This window comes from Thermobia domestica, chromosome 3 (assembly GCF_964235325.1).
Source record: "Thermobia domestica chromosome 3, izTheDome1.hap1.1, whole genome shotgun sequence".
Taxonomy (NCBI): Eukaryota; Metazoa; Arthropoda; class Insecta; order Zygentoma; family Lepismatidae; genus Thermobia; species Thermobia domestica.
The window spans coordinates 155,426,652-155,452,844 of NC_137456.1; the positions used below are offsets into that span (position 1 = coordinate 155,426,652).

General features: G+C 35.2%; 1 protein-coding gene across 1 annotated transcript in view; it reads right to left on the reverse strand.

Annotated features, from left to right (window-relative positions):
- The window catches only part of LOC145680822 (gamma-aminobutyric acid receptor subunit alpha-6-like), a 663,305-nt gene that overhangs the window by 77,517 nt on the left and 559,595 nt on the right, over positions 1-26,193 (reverse strand). The gene's annotated exons all lie outside the window — the stretch shown is intronic.

Consider the following 26,193-nt stretch of genomic DNA (forward strand, 5'->3'; position numbering starts at 1 on the left):
CTTGGACCTGTCGTGCGAGTGTGTGGTATATATCTAAATATGTAAAGAAAAAATGTTTCTCAAAGAAATGTATGTAAAAAAACTAACCTGGTAATATATATATATATATATATATATATATATATATATATATATATATATATATATATATATATATATATATATATATATATATACATTGTGTAACATAAAGATCGGGACAGTAAAATATCTGGAAAAATACATTTGGGATTCAAAAACCGCGAAACACACATCCAATGTTTCAAAAGATCTATTCAACTAACATAAAATGAAGTTGCCCCCTCCCTAACAGGGGAGGGTGGGAAACTTTATAATTTTAAATAGAAACGCGCTATTTTTATTGCAGATTAGGTTTCTGCGACCAAAAATAAGCAACTTTTGCTGAAAATACTTTTTCGTTATCTTTCTAGATGGCACTCTAATCGCAAAAAAAATGAATATCATCGTACCGACCTCTCGTAACTTTCCGACCTAGAATATTTGCGAAATGACAAAAAATTGGACAACTTTGGTTACGCAAAAACGTACCCATGTCAGAGGCATATACAATTCTGTGAACAACAAATGGCCCCAGGGGCCAACTTGAAAATTTCAAATAGAAACCCCCTATTTTTATTGCAGATTCTGGTTCTGCGACCGAAACTAAGCGACTTTTACTTGAAGCACTTCTTCGTTATTCTACTAGATGGCTCTATAATCGCAGAAAATGAATATCGTACCGACGTCCCCTAACTTTGAGATCTGAAATATTTCCGAAATGACAAAAAAATATAGTAAATCTAGTTACGCAAGAATGTACCCATGTCAGGGGCCGGTAAAATTCTGTGAACAACAACTGGCTCCAAGGGTCCCATCATAGGGCCCCAGGGGCCAACTTGAAAATTTCAAATGGAAACCCGTATTTTTATTGCAGATTCTGATTCTTGTGATTGAAAATAAACAACTTTTACTTGAAGCATTTTTCTTTATTCTACTAGATGGCGCTGTAATAACAAAAAATGAATATCATCGTACGTACGTACGGCAAATCACCTGACTTGTGAGACGGATGATACCTCGAGAAATACTTTTCTACTTTAATACTCGTCCAATAATTTTAAAAGATCTATTCAACTAATATAAAATGAAGTTGCCTTCATCTCCCCAAAATTTCAAATAGAAACCCTCTACCTTAAGGCTGATTTGGATTCTATTACCGAAAATACGCAACTTTTACTTTAAATTTTTTACCGCAATAATAATAATAATAATAATAATAATAATAATAATAATAATAATAATAATAATAATAATAATAATAATAATAATAATAATAATTTAATTATATCATTGTACGTCACCTGAGGTTGTGTAGTATAATATTTTATAAATACCTAATTATCTTTCAATTCTTCTTTAAAAAAAACAACTTTCTTTTCATATGAAGCTACCTAGCCTACTTATCGATTCAGCCCTTTCAGATAATACTCACTGTATATATATATACTACACATAAAATTTAGAATAATCTCTATATATATACGTACTTCATAGTTTAATATCTAGGGTTATTTTTAACTGAAGTGTCTTGTTCCCGAATTCAGGGATTTTTTTTATTTTAAAGAACAAAACACCATTATTTTGATTATCCTTTTATATCTAAGATAGATAAACGGATTAGAAGTTTTCGTAGTAGCAGACGCAGATTTATTCCTTCAGAGTCTTTACTACAAACTCTGAAGTGTTTCTATCAGTATAGGCCCTCACTCTGAGCCAGTACACACACTTAACGTGAATTCTCTAATTATCTAAAATTCCTTAAAATGTTGGTGGGTCCTGTGGCATAAGTTTTTTTGCTGTCCTCACTGTTTTGTGACAGTTCATCTTAGCCTTAAATTTAAAAGCAATTCTCTCATTAGAAGAAAGGCTTGACCTAACTACACAGAATCCTCAAATACAAGAACATTGTGTTTGGGATGCCTAGCTAAAACTCTTTATGAGGATATAGGTGAGGAGAAGTTAAAAAACAGTCTCTCATTATGAAACAAGAAAAATGGCCCTTAACCCTTTCACTGTGGAAGGCGACGGAAAGAAATTTCCCTAACCTGCGAATGTCGAATATAGTCGACGTGTTAAAATTTGTCTGTATCTTGGTTTTGTTTTAGTTAACTATAGTCGCCAAAGATTTTCTGTGTGATTTCTATTGTTTATCGAAAACAATAGAACACAAAAAATTGAACGGAACAACTTCGGCGACTATTCTCGACAAAGCCAAGATACGGACAAACAAATTTTAACCTGTCGACTATAGTCGACATTCGCATGTTAAGGAAATTTTCTTTCTGTCGACAAAAGTCGACTTCCTCTGTGAAAGGGTTAAAGGAAGTCGTTCCCTATTCATCGGTCTCTCACTAATGAGACCCGAAAACTTCACCCTTTTACAAGGGGCAATCCCTATCACACGTTGTCAGGAAAACAAAATTGTACAACATATAAACGATATTCAAGGTCTGAGAAAGAAATTCTCAACCCTAAAAAAAGATCAAACCCGAAACCATTTGAATTTAAGAAAATTTTTACAAATCCTAACCAAAGGTTTAACAAACCATCACCTTAAAAAAATCTCACCTATCTATTTAAACATAATTCCTAGCAGGGGAAGAAACTTATGAAAATCGAAAAATCCTAAAACTTAAACAAAAAGATAACATATTACATTATTTACTATGTGTTCTATCTCCCTGCTTGGCCTTCCGCAAGACCACCTAGCTAGCAAGTTTTCACTGCATAGCCGTGATAAAAAAAAAAAAGAAGTCCCTGTAGCGGACTTGAAACGAAATTTTTTCATCCACGTTAACCCAGGTACGAAGGCCTTATGTAGCCAAGTAATCGAATGGTTTCTGAAAGAACAACCCTGACCAAGAGAACAGGGATCGCTTATATATGAATCGGGAGACACGTTGCAGAATCTGAATACGAAAAGTTCCCTAGTCAAAAGAAAGAAAAGATCGTTAAGTTTGAAAACAAGATAACTACCTCACCTCTTATATTTTCCGTTTCTGTGCAACACAGTGGACTAAAACTACAGCTTCTAATGGACCAGTGTTTCTATCTATATTTAAAACTAAAAGATTCATTTCATCTATATGAGAAATAATGCTTAAAAAATGAATATAGATTTTGCATAAAATATCCATAAATACAAGTATATGTATATATACAGGTATATATGTATATTAATCTGAAGGCTATATATTTGAATATTTCATATATATATATATATATATATATATATATATATATATATATATATATATATCATATAAAATTACACATTATAAAAAATCATTATTAATATAAATCAAGTAAGTGGCGTAAAAATGTCCACTTACAATTGATAAATGAAAAGCTGCTTCAAGAACTGGACATGCAGTGTGATGTTGCTAAGACTTTCAAACAAATAAAGTTATTAACATGTTTGTAATAATATTCTTCAAAAACTGAGATTTTTCTGTGAAATTGTGGACACTATGAAAGTTGATTAACGCCAGCTCTCCGATAAGACATGAAGTTTCAATTAATAATCGGACATAGTGTCAAAAGACAATTGAGTTATTCATTTTGTAATATGCCATTACAGTCTAATGAGATTATGTTTTTAATAGGAGGGTGCCCGAAATTTTTTGCACCGACTGTACTTGACGTTTAACAAAAAATTTCTGGCTGTTCATATAATTCGTAATTTTATTTGTTATTCTATTTCAAATTAACATGGAAAACTGTAAAAAATTCATTAGGAATTATAGTTTTGGGGAATCAATATCTTTATTTATATTTTAAATTAGTTATAAGTTTTGTATATGGATGTGTAAATGGATTATTACAATTCTTACGGTGTCAGTGCTATCTGAAAACATAGGTCCACTATTGGACGGAACTTTCCAGATCAAATAACCAATCTAAAATTCGACAGAATTTTCAGGACCACCCTTCACCTCTCTTTTAGATACCTAGGTCCTTCTAAAATCTAGTTTGATCCAGATTTTACCAAATTTTATTCGCTTCAAAGCCCCACCGCCAAAATGCTTAGTTTTGATTGGCTGACAAACCCACGCTATGATATTAGGGCGCAATTATTCCATTCCACGCCGGAAAGTGCTACTGAAGACACTGGTTTTGTTCGTCTAGCTTAAAAAAGTCGAGAGGAGTGAGAGAAACTACAAATAAAGGTAATATTGTGATGTTATTAACGTCTAGAAAATCACTGGAAGTCTGAGGAGCCATAAACTGTTAAATTTCCTAGTCAAAACTGGACAAAAAAGTAAAGATAGGAAGCATAATTTAGTAACGCCATGTTGAGCAGCTATAGTTAATAGTGGACAGGTTTGTGAAGTGCATCAGTTCGCGAGTTATTCTTAGGGATCCACAAATAGTTTCGGAAAGTGGTGTTTTCCCCTTAATATACTTTATCCTTAAAATTATTCCTTTCTAGTTACGTAAGACCTGCCCCACTACCGTTTGTGTTCGTGTATATAGTGGATGTGATTTCTTTTTGTATTTATTCATTCGTAACATGGCGGTATTTAATTTCTTTGTAGTTAAGATAGGTAGAATAATGCACGTGTAAATTACAGTAAGGGCTCCTATCTGACTCCCAAATTGGGAGTACGGCTTCCAGCGGGATGAGTTGAACATTTAGTTTGTTTCCGGGTTCCTGCCCCTTCAGGGCAGGGGTCCTATTGTTAGCTAATACTTCGATATGTCCCCTCAGGGCATTGATTAAACAGGTTGAGTAAAGAATGTGATTTAGTAAATATAAGGGCCAGTTGGTCCTGTTCCTTTCTTTCCCTTTCGAGCCGATTTAAAATGGTAAAATATGAATGTTTTCTGTGTATATTTATTAGTATAACATGTATTAATGATAGTGATGATTGGTGTGTATTGGCATGATGTGTCTTGTACTTTAAGTAGTATGTGTATATTTGTAATGTAGTATCAGTGGTAGTGGTAGTTAAGTGATGAAAGAGTGTGTGATATAATTAAATATGGATAGTGTAGTATTTACTATGTGATAATTTTCCATTATTCCGTCATTAAGTGAACTCATACGCAATATTTAATAGTGAACGTAATATAGTACAATAATTCCGTGTACAAGGTCACATTCAGTTGTTCAAGGGTTGATTATATCGTCGCTAGCCCTAGTGTCAAAAGTCAGTACTAACCGCCATTCTTCTGTCGAGGTGCTTAGTGATTTAGATTTCATGAAATTGACCTTTCTTTCCGAAATAAAACCTAGAAGGTATAATTCACAGCCCATATGAATGTACAGTTAGGTCAAGTGACCCAAAATTAATATACTCTGAAAAATTTCAACATTCTGCATAGTCTAGAAATCTAAATATTTAAATAAATAAACAATACGTAAATTTTTAACAGAAGTCGGGCGATATGATGCTAGTTCTTCGCTTTGAAATTATATTAAATGTCCATTTTTTCTTCGTGGCTGCAGAAGTTTATTGTTGCTGCAGAATTTCATAAACATTAAACATTATCGCAGATAATTCTATTTTCAGTGAACATACGTAGGATTTTTTTTCTTTCTTCTTAATAAAGCTACCGAGTATTACATAGTATTGTGTGTGTGGTGAAAGAGTCTTGAGTTCGAGTGAGGTTGTCGTGCGGTGATCGGAATGGGAAATGTTTGTAGTGATTATAGGTTTTAAAGTGTTATGATGAAATGTGTATATAGGCTGGGCGTAGATAGAGGAAACAGGGTGTTTGTAGAATATAGCGTCGTAGCAAATGAAAAGAATGATATGAATATAATATGAATATGAATATGAATATGAATATAAAGTATATGAATATTGTAGTAAATGAATATAGAATACAGGACACCCATATAGTTAAATATATATAGTAGCCCAGTGAATACTTCGCCGCGTGTTGATATATAGATATTAAATAGATACGTGTAACTACAAACATCTCAAGTTCTGACCCCTGCACCATGATATCACGCGGACCGGAGGGCGATATATAGTCGGACTATGGTAATGCTTTGTAGTTTTATGTGTTATAATAATAATCAACCATAGTAATACCATCTGATAGAATGGGTAGCATCATATAATCGCTGACTAGACATATTGAATGATAAATTATGAAAAGACAATAGTAGTTATACAACAGGGCTGTAGTGAATTATATTTTCTGGTCGGTTTTAAAAATAGAATGTACCACTCCGTGAGATTTTTTTTTCTTCACGTTACCTACTCATGCTAGCTTACAATGTTCATGTAGGCGACGGTTCTGATAGGGTTACAGAATCAAAACAAAAAATTAATTATTGAAATTTATTCCCGTACCCGGGCCTCGACCCCATTCCCCTTGAATATTTTCGTTTTCTTTTCTTAGTTTTCAAACTAGATAGTGATGGAAATTAATCGATGCCTCAGAATTTAGCGCATTCTGCGAAGGGGAGCTATCGGTGAAATTTGGCAATAGAAATCACCGATCCAAAATTCAGTTTATTTAATATTTTTTATTATTTTGGCAAATCGTTAGTTAGGGATATCTTAGATAATACTTTTACTCTAGTTTCATTACTGTCCTAGAACCTTCTTAGTTCTTCTGAGGGGTCGAGTATATTTTTTTTTACTTAGAGATTTCAAAATTGGGGACGCAGTTACCTGGTCCCTTCCCCCTCTCCTTTTATCCTGCTGGTCTGGGCCGGATACGGGGATCGGATTTCAATCTTACAAGCAAATTCTTGTGGGATTGGAATCTGATGGACACAGAACTTGCATCCTTGGCAGCAGGGCGCCCCTTTGAGTTTACGTATTTAAGTAAACCACCCTCTTTCGGCATATGTGAATATTTTTGGCTATGAGTTGTTATATATTTAAATTCGATCACTCTTCTGTGTAGTGAGTAGTACTTCAATCTTTCTCCTTTCGTTGTCGCCGCTTTCTCTCCCTTGTCTCTTCCTTCTTACTTTGAGATTTTTTTTTAATTTCAACCTTCCCCCCCCCAAGATTTTGAACTTGTTGCTTACGATTTATTTAACGTACAACTTTGATCTGAAATTACCAGCTGAGACGTTGCAAGACACGATTCATGAATGGAGTAGATAATGATTGGGTCCTCCATCACATTTTGACCTATCGCCGAAATGAATAACGACTTCATATTTGACGACACTTCGATTGCGTTCTTTCACCGTCGCCCCTTTAAGTTTTTTTTTTATCCATTGGTCACTTTCTTTTCTGTGTTGGTTTTCGATTACTTTGTAGTTAACTTGGGCCCAAAAATTGTACTTTGGTTTATCTAGTTATATCTTTAGAAATGCTCTGTGTTACGTGCCTGCCTCACAAAGTTTTTTTTCATTATTTAAGCACGAATTGAATATATAAAAGTGAAAAATTTATAGATGCGCGGTATCAGGTAGAAAAGCGATTTTCTTTTTCATATGTAATGTCGGAAGTCATTTGTTTTGGGACAATGTTTGCAACCTTGTAAAAAATTTTATTATTGGGGTGATTAATTTAAATGTGTGCGCATTTATTGAATATAAATATATATATATAGAGAGAGAGAGAAATGAATACGTCGAAATGTATATGTACTTAATATGTGAATATGATTTTAAAGTAAAAGTATGATATTAAATGTATTATGAATATATGTAAGAGCGCTCGTGTCTGTCCCCCTAAACGTGTATTGGTTGCTATAGTTTGCCAGTGAGTTTTCCGACGAATGTGAGAATGTAGATTTTGTCATGAATACCGCCGTGCACTTAAGTAATTTTCCTTTTCTTTTGAATAAATGTAAATGATACCTTATGTAATTCTGTAATGGCATGTATTGGAAAGTAACGGCTGGTCTAAACGTAACCCACATCATAACGAATATTATCCCTGAACTACCAACCAAAAACCATTGTGGAAAGTGCACCTTGAATCCTTCTCACCTTCATATGTATCCTGTGACTTGACCAGTTTTTTTTTTATTTTTATCCTCGATTTAAACTTTCATACTCCGTACACCTGTGGAAGATCATTTTAAATCCGAACCATGTATAAATATATACGAAAGTGATCTTAAGGAAAGGCCTCATGACGTGTCCCAGTGTTGCATAAATAACTTAAAACTATTCAATTAATAAGTTTGGAAATGGACCGTCTAAGAGGAGAAACATCCTCTAGCGATAGTGATTTTTCGAAATCCCTGGATGGGTATAAAGCGTCGCAGTGTGCGATTGCAGATATAAACTGTCAAAAGTTATAAACCAAGTATAGACGACGAATGGTTTTGTAAACAGATAGATATATATATATAGAGAGAGAGATATATATAAACACGAACGAAGTTAAATGGAGCGAAATGTTCTGGACACTACGAGTAGTGCGTGATCTGTGATTGGATCGCTCAAAATTATTAATATTTTATCGCCCAATGTGAGGTAGAGACTCATATAAGTTCTAATACACCAAAAGTTTTTTTTCCTTTACTTTTTGTCCTTATTTTTTTTAAAAAAGTGAAATAAGTGTCTCCTTTGCGTATGTCGCAAATCATAATTTTGCTTTAGCATGCCTAAGATACAATATATGTAATTATTTTTATTTGTCAAGATGATTGGATATATAAAAATTTACTAAAATATAACTCTATGTATTTTATTAATATATAACCAAGAACTTGTGCTTTTAAGATTTTCCTTGTAATTATTTTTCTTTTTTTTCACTATGAATGTAATAAACTATTTGTATCTTTGTAGTTAGTTGGTTTCCTTTAAACATATATACACTGTCCTGAGTGAGTGAGCGTGTGAATGCATGATAGATTTAATTTAAGTAATTTGTGTGATATCATTTGTCATATTAACATCTGTAATATATGTGTCATGTTTTGACATATGTGTTAAGGTAAATAACCTAGGTCATGAAGGACCGTCACTAACGGTTTAAATCGGCTCGAGGAGTGAAGCAAAAATAGCAGGATGAGCCTAAATACGACATCTTTCTTCCAGGAAGTTGGGACTTTTATTGATGCGATACATAAATTTATATTGAGTTGATAAGTTTGATTTTTTTTTCTTGGCTAATTCATATGTGTGGTCGATCCTAGAGAACAGAGTTCAGATGCTGGATGGTTATCAATCACCGGTTAGAATAACAGTACAAAGAATTAAATTTCACTTTTCTCATTTCCAGGTCTAGGTCTGGGCAACCCCATGATTGTGGTGCCTGGAGCTAGGTCTGGGTGGTATGAGGGAACATGTGTCTATTCCGAAGCATTCCAAAATTGATTAGTCGTTAATAACATTTAGAATGATTCATCTTTCAACGACTTTCTCGACTTCTTACTATATTTCCGGAATTATCCAGTAATCTGTTTCTCATTAAAATGCCCTATTTCTTTTCTTTCTTCTTTACCTACCTCCTTCTTTTACCCTTCTACTTTCTTCTCTTTCTTTTCTATTTCTGAATGAAAGAAAACGGAGTCATGACAGAGTAGTCGCTATTTGCACGGTCAATAAGTTGTTTCGATGAGTTTTCTTCGGGAGTCCGATATGGAGTAATTAACGATAACAAGAAAGTTTATTGAAATTTACTGTATTGGAAAATAATCATGACTTCAATTAGTAGATGATGTTTCGTAAATCGTCCTCGTTAAAGAGAATTAATTTTAGCGACTACATTACATTGCGCCTTATTATCTTCGTTTACTATATATATATATATATATTTTTTTTACGTTTTCTTTCAATTTTGGCTAACCGTGACAGGATCTGTTGCCCTAGAAACGGCGGTTTCTATGGCAACGGACAGTAGTTTTCTTTCAATTTTTGTCATGTTTATGCAGATATTATAATGACGATTTGATTTGAATATAGACCATGTGATTTTACCTGATAGGTGAAAGTAAAAATGGAGACGTAATGCTGATCAGTGAATCTATTAAAGTTTAAAATGAAACTATCAGTTTGTTGTTACGGTTATGTAGAAGTGGATAATTACGATTTTATTTGAAACTGCATGCAATTCCATCTGAGAAAATTGAAAGTAAATGTGAACATTTATAGTTGATCAGGGGCCGCGGTGGCTCAGTGGTAGAGCGTTCACCTCTGGTGCTTGGGGTCCCGAGTTCGATCCCAGCCCCGCCAAGTGAACTTTGTGATGGACAAACACCGTGTGCGTGGGTTTCCTCGGGGTTCTCCCGTTTCCTCCCACTTTCTTCATTCCACCATTTAATTCATTAATCATCATCACCGTCTCCTTTAGCCTAACCGGCATAATCGTGGGACGTAAAACTCAAAGATTTCATTTCATTTTTGTATAGTTGATCAATAGATCAATTAGTCATTAGAAAAGAGAGCAAATGTGCTCTTATAAACTTAGTGGAACAAATAACATTTGACCAGGAAACATGGGTATCTGTCATTCTTATTGCATGTTCTGTAAATACTTATCGTTGATCGTAAATTACGGTCCAGTAACGTAAAAGCTATTAGATGTTGGTAGCAGTAATCATTGTTACAGAAAACCCCTGAACACTCAAGATGTATTGCAACTGGTTTGTATTAATGCTCTCAAAGTAAAGTTCTAACGCTCTCGATAATACGAGGATGGGGCAATCGCGAAAGGTTATGTGCAGAAGTAAGGGTAATATTTAACGAAAAAATTTCGCGTTCCACACAATCCCATTTCGAGATCTACTGTGGAGTACATCGTAAGACGCGTCGAGAAAACGGTAACTATAAAAGAGTGTAATACTCCTGGTCGACCGAAATCGGCGACAAACAGCTTGATGTTGCAGTTATTTGTTGAAAATATTCACCTTAGCATTCATTAAGCTGCTGAGCAAGATGAGATTAGTTACATGTCTGCGAAAAGAATGTTGAAAAAATAAAGTTCCACCCATACAAAATTAATGTCATCAGCTGAATGAAAATGTATTTTTTTCTTTCTTTATCGCCGTGTAGAATTTTCTAAAGATATGATGAAACAAATCAATGATGATCATCCTTTTCTTACCACCATTGTATTTTATGATGAAGCTAAGTTCTACCTAACCGGTTATGATTTGACAGCAATCTCATTGGTCCCTTCAAACACACTCTAAATCCTGAAAAGTTAAATATCTGGGAAGAAGTGCTAAATAATACAATAACTGTTTCCTTTTTTTAAATGACAATTTGATTTTTGAAGTGTGTGAGGACATGCTTCGAAATCAAGTAGTTCCATCAATGGGAGACACTGTAGAATACAATTTTCCTCACAGATGGTTCCAGCAAGATGGTGCAGGACTGGACTACAGTGTAAATATGCAGCAATTTCCTAAACAATGGAATGGCAGAAGAGGCAAGGTTGAGTGGCTCGCTCGTTCTCTGTTTACCTGATTTGTCGCCACTAGACTACTTTTCCTGGGTTCATCTAAAAATCCGAGTATACCAAACAATGCCAATTACTTTGGATAATCTTCGTCAAAGGGTTATTGATGAAGTTGCACTTAATGAACTGGACATCATCAGGAATGCAGTATTTGTGTTTTACCAACGAATTGGTCACTGTCAGACCAAGAAAGGTGGGCAGTTTGAGCACATGCTGTGAAACATCAGTTACATTTTGTTCATCTGCAAATTGTATACAACCAAGTCGTGAGAGGGAAGGGGAGTCACGATAATCAAGTTCTCCGCGATAAACGGGAAGACAGTACGTGGCTGGTAAAGCTGATATGTAGTTACTGATATAGCTGATGTAGCTGATATGTATGTTAGGCATTCCCCAGCTAGCCTAACAGTAAATTAAGATAGCAGGAAACGAAGACAGGACAACGTTCTCTACTCTCGAATTTCATGTGAAACGGAATGTAGTTAGTGTTCAACAAAGTTAGGGTTATGTTAAATCCCAATGTATCAGTCACACCTCCCTAACAATTTAACTGAACTAAAAACGCATTTAAAAAGCAAGTGGATCTACTGACTCTAGGATGTAGGAAAGAGTATGCCAAGACTTAGACTATCAGACTGATGTATGTTGAATAACAAATAACACTCATCTTGAGCATCTTTGACAAGGAACATAACACACATAAGTTTATATATATATATATAAAAAACTATTTGAGTTTTCTCTCGTTTAACATAAGCTACATGTCATTGTGAGTAAATAAACGTGAGTTATTAAACCTGTAAAATCGAAAAGATCATTACAATACCCCTGTATATCAATTAGGTTTCCTTGTGCTTTATCCACGTTTTGTAAATTTGTTCTCCTATGAAATCTCCTTCGTCATGTGTGCTTTTTCGTACTGTAGTGTGAAATTGTGATTTTACTTCATTTGTCCGTGTCACGTGATATTTAACGAACATATTGGTCTACTTGACATTTACAATTCAGGCAATATGTGTCTTGTTGTAAAGCACAAACGCTTTCCTTTCCATATCGCAATGGTTTACAATGGTCGCATTGAAATGAAATGAAAGCATTTTGTTTTATACTAAGCCTCTTTAAAATATTGGTAACGTATTCCGTGCTTTTTAATTGCACGTGTATTTCTCGAAATATTTAGGATATTATCAATCCCAGGTAAAGTACATGATATTTCTTTTTTTTTTGTTTTTTTTTTGTTTTTTTTTATTACAGCGCCATCTAGGTGAATAACGAAAAGTACTTCAAATAAAATATCCGTATTTTCGGTCGCAAAATCAGAATATGTGATAAAAATAGGGGGTTTCCATCTGAAATTTTCAAGTTGGCCCCTGGGACCCTATTATGGGGCCCTTGGGGGCACTTGTTCACAAACTTTTATAGGCCTCTGACATGGGTACATTCCTACGTCACTAGATTTGGTACATTTTTTGTCACTTCGGAAATATTTTAGGCCGCAAAGTTAGGGGACGTCGGGTCGGTACACTGTTAAAAATCGTTGTATTATTTCAACGACATGCCTATGTGTTAACACGATTGTGTTAAAATATAACACAAACAAGTGGTTAGAACAACACACTCTTCATTTGGAGTTGTGTGTCAAATGCCGGTAGTTGAAATGACACACAACCTGTTGTGTTAAATTAACACAAGTGTAGAATCTTCGGTGTTATTTTCTGCGTGATTGCCAAATATGTTAGGCATCTAATTATGAAGGCTTATGAGTTGAAGCTACAGACAAACACAGTAGAAAGAAATACTTAAACAAATCCAGGTACACGCAAAATTTCATCTCCCACATTTGATGCATTTATTGCTTCTTTTTCTAAGCGATTGTGTACTAGAAGCAACAAACACATCAACTTTATTAGATGGCAACTGTCGCCGATCATTTGAAAGTGAATATGGAAGAACTATAAAATAAAGTAAATAGACAGTCGTCATTTTGTTATAAAATTAGGTCTACATGGCGAGCAGATTTTATCTTATCCCGAACGGTTATCGTTGAATATACTCGGCTTAAAGGAGCACTCTGATTAGCCAAATTCAAAAGACCTCAACAATTTATCCCTCTACAAGCGACGTTTTATTCATCGCTTCCGTGGCCAAGTCGGAAGAGCACGCGGCTAGTAATCGAAAGGTTGGTTGTTCGTGCCCTCCTCCCGCCACTGAGGTAAATCTTGTTTACTTGTTTAAAGTGTTGTTTTAGACTCAGCATAATGTAAATACATTACACATATAGGCGATTTAGCATATTTTGAGGGAGTAATTTTGTGGTTCATTAACGCTTACGGCACAGCTCAACACCGGTTGTGTTAAAGAGGTAACACACCCCCTGTGTTAAACGCCAACACCGCGGGGTATGTGTTGAACTAACACCGTATAGTGGTAAAAAATGAAATGAAATCTTTAAGTTTAACGTCCCACGGTTATGCCGGTTAGGCTAAAGGGGACGGTGATAATGAGAAATGAGTGAAATGGTGGAATGAAGAAAGTGGGAGGAAACGGGAGGACCCCGAGAAAACCGACGCACACGGTGTTTATCCACCACAAAGTTTACTTGGCGGGGGCTGGGATCGAACCCGCATAGTGGTAGTCACGCTGGAACCACTGTCTTGTGTTAAAATTGAGTTGAATTAACACAACCATTTTTTACTGTGTAGAATGATATTCATTTTTGCGATTACAGCGCCATCTAGTAGAATAACGAAAATGTGCTTTTAGTAAACGTTTCTTAGTTTCGGTCGCAGAATCAGAATCTGCAATAAAATAGTAGGTTTCCATTTGAAATTTTTCAAGTTGGCACCTGAGGCTCTATGATAGGACCCCTGGGGGCACTTGTTCTTCACAGAATTGTATAGGTCTCTGATATGGGTACGTTCTTGCGTAACTAGATTTGTCACATTTTTTGTTATTTATGAAATATTTCAGGTCGCAAAGTTAGGAGACGTCAGTACGATGATATTCATTTTTTGCGATTACAGCACCATCTAGAAAGATAACGGAAAAAATACTTCCAATAAAAGTTGCTTATTTGTGGTCGCAGAACTCGAATCTGCTATAAAAATAGGGGGGTTCTTTTTAAATTTTAAAGCTACCCCTCCTCTCCCCGTTGGGGAGGGGGAGGGCAACTTCATTTTATGTTAGTTGAAAGGTTGTTTTTGAAATATTGGATACGCGTTTTGCGGTTTTTGAATCTCACGTGTATTTCTCAAGATGTTTCGATTATTATCAGCCTCACGTGACGTAGATCATATTAACACTTTTTTGCGATTATACCGCCATCTACAAAGATAATTATAAAGTACTTTCAGTAAAAGTTACATTCTTTTGGTCGCAGAATCCAAATCTGCAATAAAAATAGTGGGTTTCTATTTAAAATTTTAAAGTTGCCCCCTCCTTCTCCCGTTGTGGAGGAGGAGGACAACTTCATTTTATGTTAGTTGAACAGATCTTTTTAAAATATTGGACACTTCTTTCGCGGTTTTTGAATCTCAAGTGTATTTCTCAAGATATCCTACTATCCCGACCTTTTTGTTACACACTATATATATATATATATATATATATATATATATATATATATATATATATATATATATATATACAGTGTGTTAAGTGATTCTTCATATTAAAATAAGAGAAAAAGTCCATATGGTCCTATGACGAAAAGTGGATAGTTTCAGAGCTAGGGCTGTGCAAAGTCGCGAATAAACTAAACTTCAATAGGCCCCATTTCGAATTCCAGAAACTGTGGATGGTGGTTCTTATCAGCGTAAAGCAAGCCACGCACGCACAATCCAAAAGTGCATATTTCATCAATTGTTAATAGGTATAGAGGGTATTCCCTACAGAGTGTTTTAAATAGAGTTTTCAGTATAGAGAGTGTTTTCAGATATGTTTTCAATAGAGTTTTCAGATATACCCTGATTTCAAGAAGGGTCCAAAGTAGGCAGAAGGTAAACCTTGCCAACAATGAACATCCAATGCTTCGGAGGGAATTCGGGTGTGTTAGAAACCGGCAGCTCCATGGTTTATTCTGTTTGAAATAATGTGTTATGCGATGTATTTCGTCACGGTATATTTCACGTTTTCTTCACTTATAATCGTGAAAGAAAACATTCCAGCATGCAGTTTCCCGAGTACGAGAGACCATGATGCTGACGGTCCTTAACACTTCCGACATTGCGCTCAATGATTCCGTGTTCACTGCTATCAAGGCTTATCGTTTGTATAGTTTGGACCAATCATAATAGCAGAACATATCTCAAAATTCGGTTGATGGCATCTCTAGGAATTTCACCCTGCAGGGAATACTCTGTATACCTATTGAATATTAATGAAATGTGCATTTTTTGACAGCGTATGTATGACCTACTTCACGCTGATAAGAACTACCATCCACAGTTTCTCAAATTCGAAATAGGGCCTGTTGAAATTTGGCTTCTTCCCGATTTTAGAGAACCCTAGCTCTCTGAAACTATGCACTTTTTCCCACAGGTCATATGAATTTTTCGAATTTCTCTCTTATTTTGTTGTGAGGTATCACCTCTTACAGTTCGTCGCTATAGTTCATTAACACCCTGTATATATATATATATATATATATATATATATATATATATATATATATATATATATATATATATATATATATATATATATATATATATGTGTGTGTGTGTGTGTGTGTGTGTGTGTGAAATCGTTAGGTGTATGTTTTGAAGATTGACCCAAAACTTATTGAATGAACTGAGTATGTCATCCACGGGGGCCAGCATTGGAAGCAAGGAGTCAACTTTGGAAGGAGTGTTCGTTCTTCGAAATATATTTGATCTTCGTGTATGCAGAAGGAATATTAGGAATATTATGTAATTTAAATAAATGTATTTTCTTTGTTTTTATATGAACATTTACGTCCAAGTGTATATGGCTCAAGGTGTATGTCCATTCGAGACTGTGTTTGTCCCCATTGGAAAAAAATCTAGGAGGGTTTGAATGTACGTATATATATGGAATCGTTAGGTGTATGTTTTAAAGATTGACCCAAAACTTATTGAATGAACTGAGTATGTCATCCACGGGGGCCAGCATTGGAAGCAAGGAGTCAACTTTCGAAGGAGAGTTCGTTCTTCGAAACATATCTGATCTTCGTGTATGCAGAAGGAAGATTATGTAATGTGCATAAATGCATTTTCTTCGTTTGATATGAACATTTACATCCAAGTGTATACGGCTCAAGGTGTATGTACATTGGAGACTGTGCTTGTCCCCATTGTAAAAAGATCTAGGAGTGTTTGAATACATCTATGTACACTCATGTCCAAAATTATTGTCGCATGTCTATAAATATGTTGTTGTAGGAATATATTTTTATAACGAATTCGTTTGGTATTTCTTATAATGTTAGTATGTGTATAATCGGAAAAGACATGTATATGGCAAATTTCAGGTCAAAAGAGCAGTAAATAAGAACAATAAAACGAAAATAAATGTTTCTTGTTCATTTAGCAACATTTTATTTTACTCATTCTAATTTTCGTATTTACAATTCTTTTCCTATGAAATTTACCACAAATATACATTTCCTGATTATACACATAGTAGCAGTATTAAAAGTACCCTGCAAATTCATTATCAAATTATATTCTAACAAGAATACAGTTATAGATATGCGACAATAATTTTGGACTTGAGTGTACGTCTGCCACTTAATAAATAAATAATTTTCCATGTTAATCACATATTTTATCTTACATCTGTAGAAGCATGTATATAACTTGTTCTACAGTATAGAAAGAGTTGCTTAAACATAGAAAAGTAAGAATATGAAATTAAAAGATGGAAAATTTGGTATTGGTTTGTACGAGAAATAAATACTTCTTCCTGATCAATTATCATACCTTCCAATACCCCCAACAGATATATAGACAGGATAACAAAATGAAATCTACTTTAAAAAGATATTCTTTCTTAATAAATTTTCTCGATGTATTTGGCAAAGTAGAAATTTAACTGTTTTTTATCTTTATTTAGCGCTAGTAAGTTACAAATATTCTAATTCTTGTTTCCAGTTTTTTGGGTTGATGATCCATAATCGAAGGAAGTGTTACTTTCAGTAAATCCATATAAGTTATGATGGTTCAGCGATTTAGTTCAAGAGTTCACGACGCAAATGTTATTACTGGTGAGTGTTAAGGTACAGGAAACACTTAAATCAATTTAGAGTAGAATATTTAGGAGTTATGTATGATTGGAAGCTTCAAATGGATCACGTAATCTTATTGAGATTTACCTGGTCTTTTCTTCGCTCATATCTTTATGAGGACACAGTGATTCAATAGTAGAGTACACTTTTGGTATGACTGAGCACATTCCTCATCACAACACAGGGTAGCCATAGCCAGGTCTGTGGTAGCAAGTTGCACCCAAGACATTTGTTGAGGGACACAATTTCTCATTCAAACTGACACAATAGAACTTTAACTGTGCCATAATAGCGTCACAACCAACTGTAGTCTCCTGTACTATTTTTCTTGTGGGAGCCACAAAATGGTTCCCAAACATTGGGGGAAGAACAACACTGTGTTTGAATATGTGAGTTTCTAGAGGACAACGAAAAGTCCGTTTGTTTTCTTGGAGTTCTCCCGCTTTCTTCCACATTGTCATACCACTAATTATTTCATAATGGTTAATTTTGATTATTCATCAAGTCTCCTTTAGCATACGTGTGGGACGTTAAATTAAAAGATTTCATTTTTCTCTAGTACACAACCATGCAAATTGCCCTGTGCTGATATTCATTTTTATGAAACAATCTAAATGTTAGAATGTCATAAGTTTGGCTTTCATATATTTCTTCGACTTATATAATATCTTGACAAAAGAAATAAAGAATAATGTAGAGAATATAAGGACACGTTCCTCTGAACCTGCGTTCCGTCCGATAAAACGAAATTGTCTTAGTAGCAAACCATTTCCCTCAAATAAGTACGTAGAATCTAAATCTATTATAGTGTTGTTCTCATGTGAATATCTTCTCCCACGTATAAACATATTATATAGGTTAATTTCTAAATTTTAGCAGAGAATCATGAGAGGGGAAAAAACTGAAAAAGGAGAAATTTGTGATTTCTATGATTGATTTATTTTTTACTCTGTTTTTAATTACTTTCCGCTGAGCGACCAACAAAATTATGAAAAATGTTCTTGTCTTCCTGTTCTCTTTCTCGGTGGGATATTTCTATTATTAAATAAACCATCCTCTTGTTACACGATGAAACCGTTCCAATTTTTTTTTCTACAAAGGCATTATATTTAATTATGCTCGAAAACCGTAGAAAAAGCACTGGCATAAAGGTTAGTTTACTTGACGTTTCTTTCTTACACAAGGATAAATGAACAAATGACTCAGAAAATCTTAATTTGATTTTGTTTGTTAAGTAAGGTTATGATTTTCTAAAGAACATATTCTCGTTGCTTCTAGTTGTTTGGACTTCCAAAACTATGGGACTGTACATTCAGCGACAAAAGTTTTTTTTCTGTTTGATGAAATTAGTTTCGTAAATAACTGTAGAAAGGAAGGACAATTTGAGTAAAGTTTGCAGTAAATTGAAAAAGAATGTAATTTTTCTGTAAGTTTCAGCCATACTACTGTTGTACACTCATGTCTAAAATGATTGTCGTATATCTATAACTGTCTTCTTGTAAGAATATAATTTGATAAAATGATTTTGCAGGGTACTTTTAATACTAATACTGTGTGTATAATCGGGAAATGTATATTTGTGGTAAATTTCATAGAAAAAGAATTATAAATACGAAAATTAGAATGATCAGTGGCGTATTTAGGGGGGGCTTCCGGGCTTAAGCCCCCCCGAAATCTTACTTACTATAGTAAAGTATATGAAATATCTTGCAGAATTTTCACATTTTCAGGCAAAGTCCCCCCCCCCCGAAAGTTAGCAAAGCCCCTCCCGAAATAAAATCGTAAATACGCCACTGAGAATGAGTAAAACAAAATGTTGCTAAATGGACAAGAAAGTTTTATTTTCATTTTATTGATCTTATTTACTGCTCGTTTGGCATGAAATTTGCCACTTACATATCTTTGCCGATTATACACATACTAACATTATAAGAAATACCGGGCGAATTTGTTATCAAATGATATTCCTGCAACAACATATTTATAGACATTCGACAATAATTTTGGACATGAATGTACATTCCAGCCATACTACCATTATTCCCAAATAAATTATACCAAACGGAAAGAGTTTTAGTCACTGATTGTACACGTATGAGAAGATTTATAGAACGAATTTATCGTCCCTCCGTTTCTCGGCAGATGACAAGAGACATCAAAGAAAGGTTTTCGATATGGATTCAGTGCATCAATCTTTCAGTTGAACGTTCCACTATTATACCCATTAGGCTAAGGAAGACAATGATGAAAGTAAATGAATGATGACGGAAGAATTGGTGAAATGAGAAAGTAGACGGAAACGGGAGTACCCCGAGAAAACCCACGAGCACGATATTGTCCAACACAATTTTTTTGGCTGGAGATCGAACCACGGACCCTTACTCATCAGAGGTTCTACCACTGAGCCACCGTGGTATATTAAGTATATCCAAATATATTCTGTCTTGGTCCTTATATCTCTATTTAGACAGGAAATACTTGAAACATACTGCCACTTGTGGTTCTTATATTGATCCTCGTAGAGAAAAAATAAAATAAAATAAAAACGAAAACGTAGAGGAAGCAGGTCAAAACTCCCACACTCAGAAAATGTCAAAATGTCCACACAAACGGTCATAGCTCCCACACAAATGGATAAATCTCCCAAATTCACGAATGGTCATCTCAGCCAAAACTCCCACACACATAAAATGTCAAAACGCCCACACAATCGGTCATAACTCCCACACAAATGGACAAATCTCCCAAATGCGCGAACGGTCAAAACTCCCACAGCCATAACTCTCAGACAGGTAAGCGGTCATAACCCCCAACGGTCATAACTCCAACACAAATTAACAAAATTCCCACACATAGCGACGGTCACAATCCCCACATAAATGGAAAAATTCCCACACAAATGAACAAAACTCCCACATGCAGAAATTGTCACAACCGCCACACAATTGGACAAAACCCCCACACAATGGGACAAATCCCCCACACTTTGAAATGATCCTCTTTTCACGTCTTGTAAATTTCATACGCTGAAATAATTTAGAAAAGTCAAAAAAAAAAAAAAAAAACGCTTATGATCCAAAGTGGAGAAGATGATAAGTGGACAAATCCCCTTGTACTTCTTTTTATTATTTTCAGCGTGTGAAACTTACGTGCTACCATGATCATTTCAAAGTGTGGGAAGTTTGTCCGATTGTATGGGAGTTTTGTCCATTTGTGTGGCGGTTGTGACAGTTTCTGCGTGTAAGAGTTTTGTCCATTTGTGTGGGAGATTTGTCCATTTATGTGGGGATTATGTGTGGGTGTTATGACCGATTCTGTGGGCATTTTGACATTTCTTCAGTCTCGAAGTTTTGGTTGTGGGAGTTTTGACCTAGGCCCAACGTAGATAGCGAAGAGAAGCAACAAAATCGTAATTCATTGTTTCTCACTTAAAAAAAGAAAAGAAAAAAGAAAAAAAGAATTTTTCGCTCTTTATTTCGTTCTTGGATTGATAACACCTTAATAAAACACTTACATAATCATTTTGCGAGAACAGTGCAAAATTAGGAAATATTACCTACGTAAGAGAAAGGCGGTCTGTTAAAATTTCATTGATAGGGTTCACACTTCATCTATTCACCTTCTATTTGATGGAAAAGTAAGCTTTGAGAGTCACATATGAGTTAGGACAACGTTACAGTTTAAGAGCAGACGCTGACTAAAACATTGTTCTGCAACGAGCTCTCCCCGTTCTCGCAGCACTTAAACTCCTTTAAATCCCTTTAAACTTCAAAACGTGTCAAATGATCTGGACCTGTTTGAAACGAACTTAAAAAGTTCATCACTGAATTCTCTATTCCGATGTCTATGTCTATGTCTATGTCTATGTCTATGTCTATGTCTGTGTGTGTGTGTGTGTGTGTGTGTCTGTGTGTGTGTGTCTGTCTGTTATTTACGAATTTTTCAATTTTGAGCCGTCCATTCGATAAAGCATCAAAAATTATCTCGAAGAAGTGATGGAATTTTTCGCGTCACTTACCATTTCAGAGAAATTGGCCAAAAAAAGTTATGATTTCGGGAGATTTAAGGAGCCATATCTCGGTAACCGTAACTAATAGAGAGATAATATTGGTATTGCTCAGTAAATAAGAGTATGGTGAACATTTTGGTACCACATAATAACCGGTGTCCACTGGTCAACTGGCCACCGTCCCCCAGATATTGGCCAAAAGGTTCCGATTTCGGGAGAATTAAGCAGCCATATCTTGGGAAACGTAAGTCATAAAGACATTATATTGGTGTTGATCAATAACTAACCGAGCCTTCATATTCAGTCACTGCAGGGGCGCAACTCGGTGGTGCAACTGCTTGTGAAGCATTGCTATAAATTGCTGCGTTCGTACGAGGTAACTGCAGTTGCTGTCACTAAAACGGTTGCCGTCACCGACCGCTCTCGCATCCAACTGTCTCAAACAACTCACAGTGTCCGTCACTCGAGGAAAAGCATTGCTTTAAATTGTAGCCTTCGTACGGGAACTCTGCAGTGACGGTCACAGGACAAGGTTGCCAGTGTATCTCGATGCCAATGTATGTATATGTTGTAAAAAAAAAAAAAAAAGGCGCTGATCAGACGAAACATGCACACTTGATCTTTCCGTGCCTGCCCTAGTCGCGGGTTTACTACCCCTCCCCGATGGGGGAAATTTTTAACACAATAGAAAATAATAATGAAAAACTTATTTTATGCATACCTTTATTTTGTTTTAGTATACATTTTAATGAATTTTCATTTTACATATGTTGTGAAGAAAGACTTTAATTACTATAAATTCACGACCTTTTCTTGTTGTTTGAAATAGTTACAGAGAATGATGAGTTTTACAATATGCGTTGGCGCAATAATGAAATAAATTCGTTTTGAATTTTCACCCGTAATAGTTCGAATATTCCAACACTAAAAATTTCATTAAAGGGAATAAAATAATCGGATTGTTGAACTTTATCTAGATTTGTACTTTGACAAGATGTTGAGGAGCACATGCACAGAGGGTTGCGAGGGAAGTGCAGTACACCATAATTACCCGCCTCTTCGCTACTGTCTACTGCAAGTAGAACGTTAAAATTCTATTTAGCTTCGACGACCAATGATTAACGCCAATAGACTTGCTAAATCAATTATTATTTGGAGACTACTTTACTTCTGTTATTATTATTATTATTATTATTATTATTATTATTAATAATAATAATAATAATAATAATAATAATAATAATAATAATAATAATAATAATAATAATAATAATGTAATACTCTTGCACTTTTCTTCGTCTTGCTAATTAAATTTTCATTCAAAGTGCTCCCCTCAAAACGTTTCGCCCCTAGACTCGGGCCAAGTGGTAAATCCAACTCTGCCTAGTCGTCTATTATGTTCTGTTCTTTGGGTATTATTCATTTATATTAATCCCCAGATTAGCAGCCACCCCTTATGCCAAATGAATCATTTCCGGATACGTTTATAACTATTATTATTATCACGTAACGGGACTTATAATATTGTATTCTTAGTCCTTCCGTCCGTTACTCCGACGATAACTCTTGCATAAATGCCAAATGGTTATATTCTGTTTTTGCAATAGATATGTGGAGCGATTATGGTATCTCATCCGAGTTGGTTAATGGAGACGATTAATCAACCGGACGTGGTAAAAATCAACCATTTCCGGTTTTAACGTTGCCATTATAGAGCGAAAGCCATAATAGATAGCGAAAAGGGGTTTTCTCAAATCGATTAAGTGTTCCAAGAATATATTCCATGTCCATCCTTAATACTGTATTAAAACCGGAAGTGGTAGAAATCCAGCACGACTTCCGGTTTCAATATTAATCCATAGAAAGAAAACCGATAAGAGAGCAAGTTCGATTTCCTTGAAATCGACTTAGCGTTCTAAGAATAGTTCGCATTTTCTCTTTTAACACTTTATTCAAATCGGCAGTGGCAGAAATCAACCATTTCCGCTTTCAGTGTTGATCGCCATAGAATAAAAATGATGATAGATAGCGAAAAGTGTTTTGTAATCAATTTAGCATTTCAAATATACGTGCTATCTCCCCTCTTAACCCTCTATTTAAACCAGAAATAGCATAAATCAACTACTTCCGGTTTAAACATTGATTACTATAAGGTAAAAACAGTAATAGGTAGGGAGAAACGGTTTTCTGTAATCAATTGTGTCCCAAGAATAATATTCCATCTCGACTCTAATCTGTTTACTAAAACCAAACCTGGTACACATGTACCATTTTTGGTTTCCAGACTAATTTGAAAAAAAATATTGGCGCGCTCCTCTTTATTGTCTTTACAAAATTACTTATTATTATTATTATTATTATTATTATTATTATTATTATTATTATTATTATTATTATTATTATTATTATTATTATTATTATTATTATTATTAAATCATTAGGGGAAGAAGTAAAGGACGGATATATGTTGTTCACAAAACCAAATATATATTGATGGGATTCTTTGTGGCTAAGTGCTTAGAACTTTGCTGCCCTTGCAGGAGTCGGGTTCGATTTCCGGTGGCAGGTACTGTGGTTTGTAGATCTACGTCCCATAGGTGTTGAAATGAAGTTGAACTCTAAGTAATAAAAATGAAAAATGAAATGAAATCTGTAAGTTTTACGTCCCACGGTTATGCCGGTTAGGCTAAAGAAGACGGTAATGATGAGAAATGAATGAAATGGTGGAATAAAGAAGGTGGGAGGAAACGGGAGAACCCCGAGAAAACCCACGAGCACGCTGTTTGTCCAACACAAAGTCCACACGGCGTGAGCTGGGATCGAACTAGGGACCACAAGCACCGGAGTAAGTAATAAAAATATATAAACAAAAATATTGGTAAGTGGAAGAGTATTACCTGCGCCTAACAAAAAAATACAAATTGAGAAATTAATGATACAGGCCAGTTTGCAATCTCGTTGATAGCATAGGATGCACAGACTTTCTTTTTTTCCCTCTATGTTTCTTCTTTTTGAGTAGCAAAATAAGAAGAAGTGCTAGCTTACTATTAACTGCCATTTCTCAAAGTGGAATATCTTGAGACGGTGGAAATGCTTCTATGAACTATATGAATCGGACAGTCGCCGAATGGACACTGAAATCTCGAACCATGAATGGTTGTATGTGTGTTTCTGCGTATTCCATGTATTTCTGTGTGTCCTGGCAAAACCACTCATAACTTGGGCAATAAAAAGGGGGGGGGGGGACAGAAAATAACAAGAGGCCTTGGTATCTGCTGTCGGTTGCTTGTCTTTTCACAAGCAGTGGCGCAACTCAATGACGCCACTCAGTGACCGCGAACGAAGGGGACCTAAGAGGATGATGAACGTTTTGGTACCAAATAGTAACCGATGGCCACTGATTAACTATCTACTGGCCACCGTTCAACAGATATTGGACAAAAGAGTTCCGATTTCAGGAGATTTAAGCAGCCATACTTCCGGAACCGTAAGTTATAGGGAGATGATATTGTTGTTGCTCAATACCTAATGAGGATGGTGAACATTTTGATACCAAATAGTAGGCGATGACCACTGGTTATGTCTGCATTTTCAGTATATGCAGCGTGTTTCAAAACAACACCGACAAGGTTTGTGAGGTGATTCCTGACGCCAAGATAAAACAAAAAATATAGACCAACCCACGAATGCTTCCTTTGGGAGTTATAGGCTGCCGAAAACATGAAAAAAATGAACTTTATACGTCCATAGCTCCAAAAGTATAGAACCTACAGTAGTCGGGTCAAGACTTCACTTAGGAAATAATATGTGCCCTATCCAAAAATCAATGTTTCAGAATCCTAATTTACTCACGAAGCAATTTTTATAGAGGGAGTTTGGCTACGGTCATATAATTTGAAATACCCTCCAAGTGTCTCTATAAAAAGGATTACGGAAGTACCGCAGGATTCTGAAACATGGATATTTTGATCACCTAAGTGAAGTCTTGGCCCGACTACGGTAGGTCCGATAGTTTTGGAGCTATGGACCTTGAAAGTTCATATTTTTATGTTTTCGGCAGCCTATAACTCCGAAAGGAAGCATTTGTGCACCCAGGATGGTCTATACTTTTTGTCTTATCTTGGTGTCAGGAATCACCTCCCAAAGGTTGTCGGTGTTGTTTAGAAACACCCTGTATATACGGTGATCAAAAGTGGCAGCTCAATATAGCTAATTCAATAGATCCCCTAATACTCAGGTTCCAAATATGTAACTGTACGTGTATTGCGTATCTATTGAATTTAACCACATAAATTTAATATACAATTTCATATAAATTTCGAGAAAAATTAATTCTTTCTAAGTTCGTTCTGAAAATGTTCTTTGAGCATTCTCAGCTAGTTTTATACTGTATATACTAGCAGACGTGACCTGGTTCGCACGGGAAAACTAATATTTATACAAGATATTTTAAAATAAAGAAGTACGTGAAACATACATTGAGAAAAAATTGTAGATGGCATATTTAAAAAGATAGGTTACATGCGTAATTCCTGTAG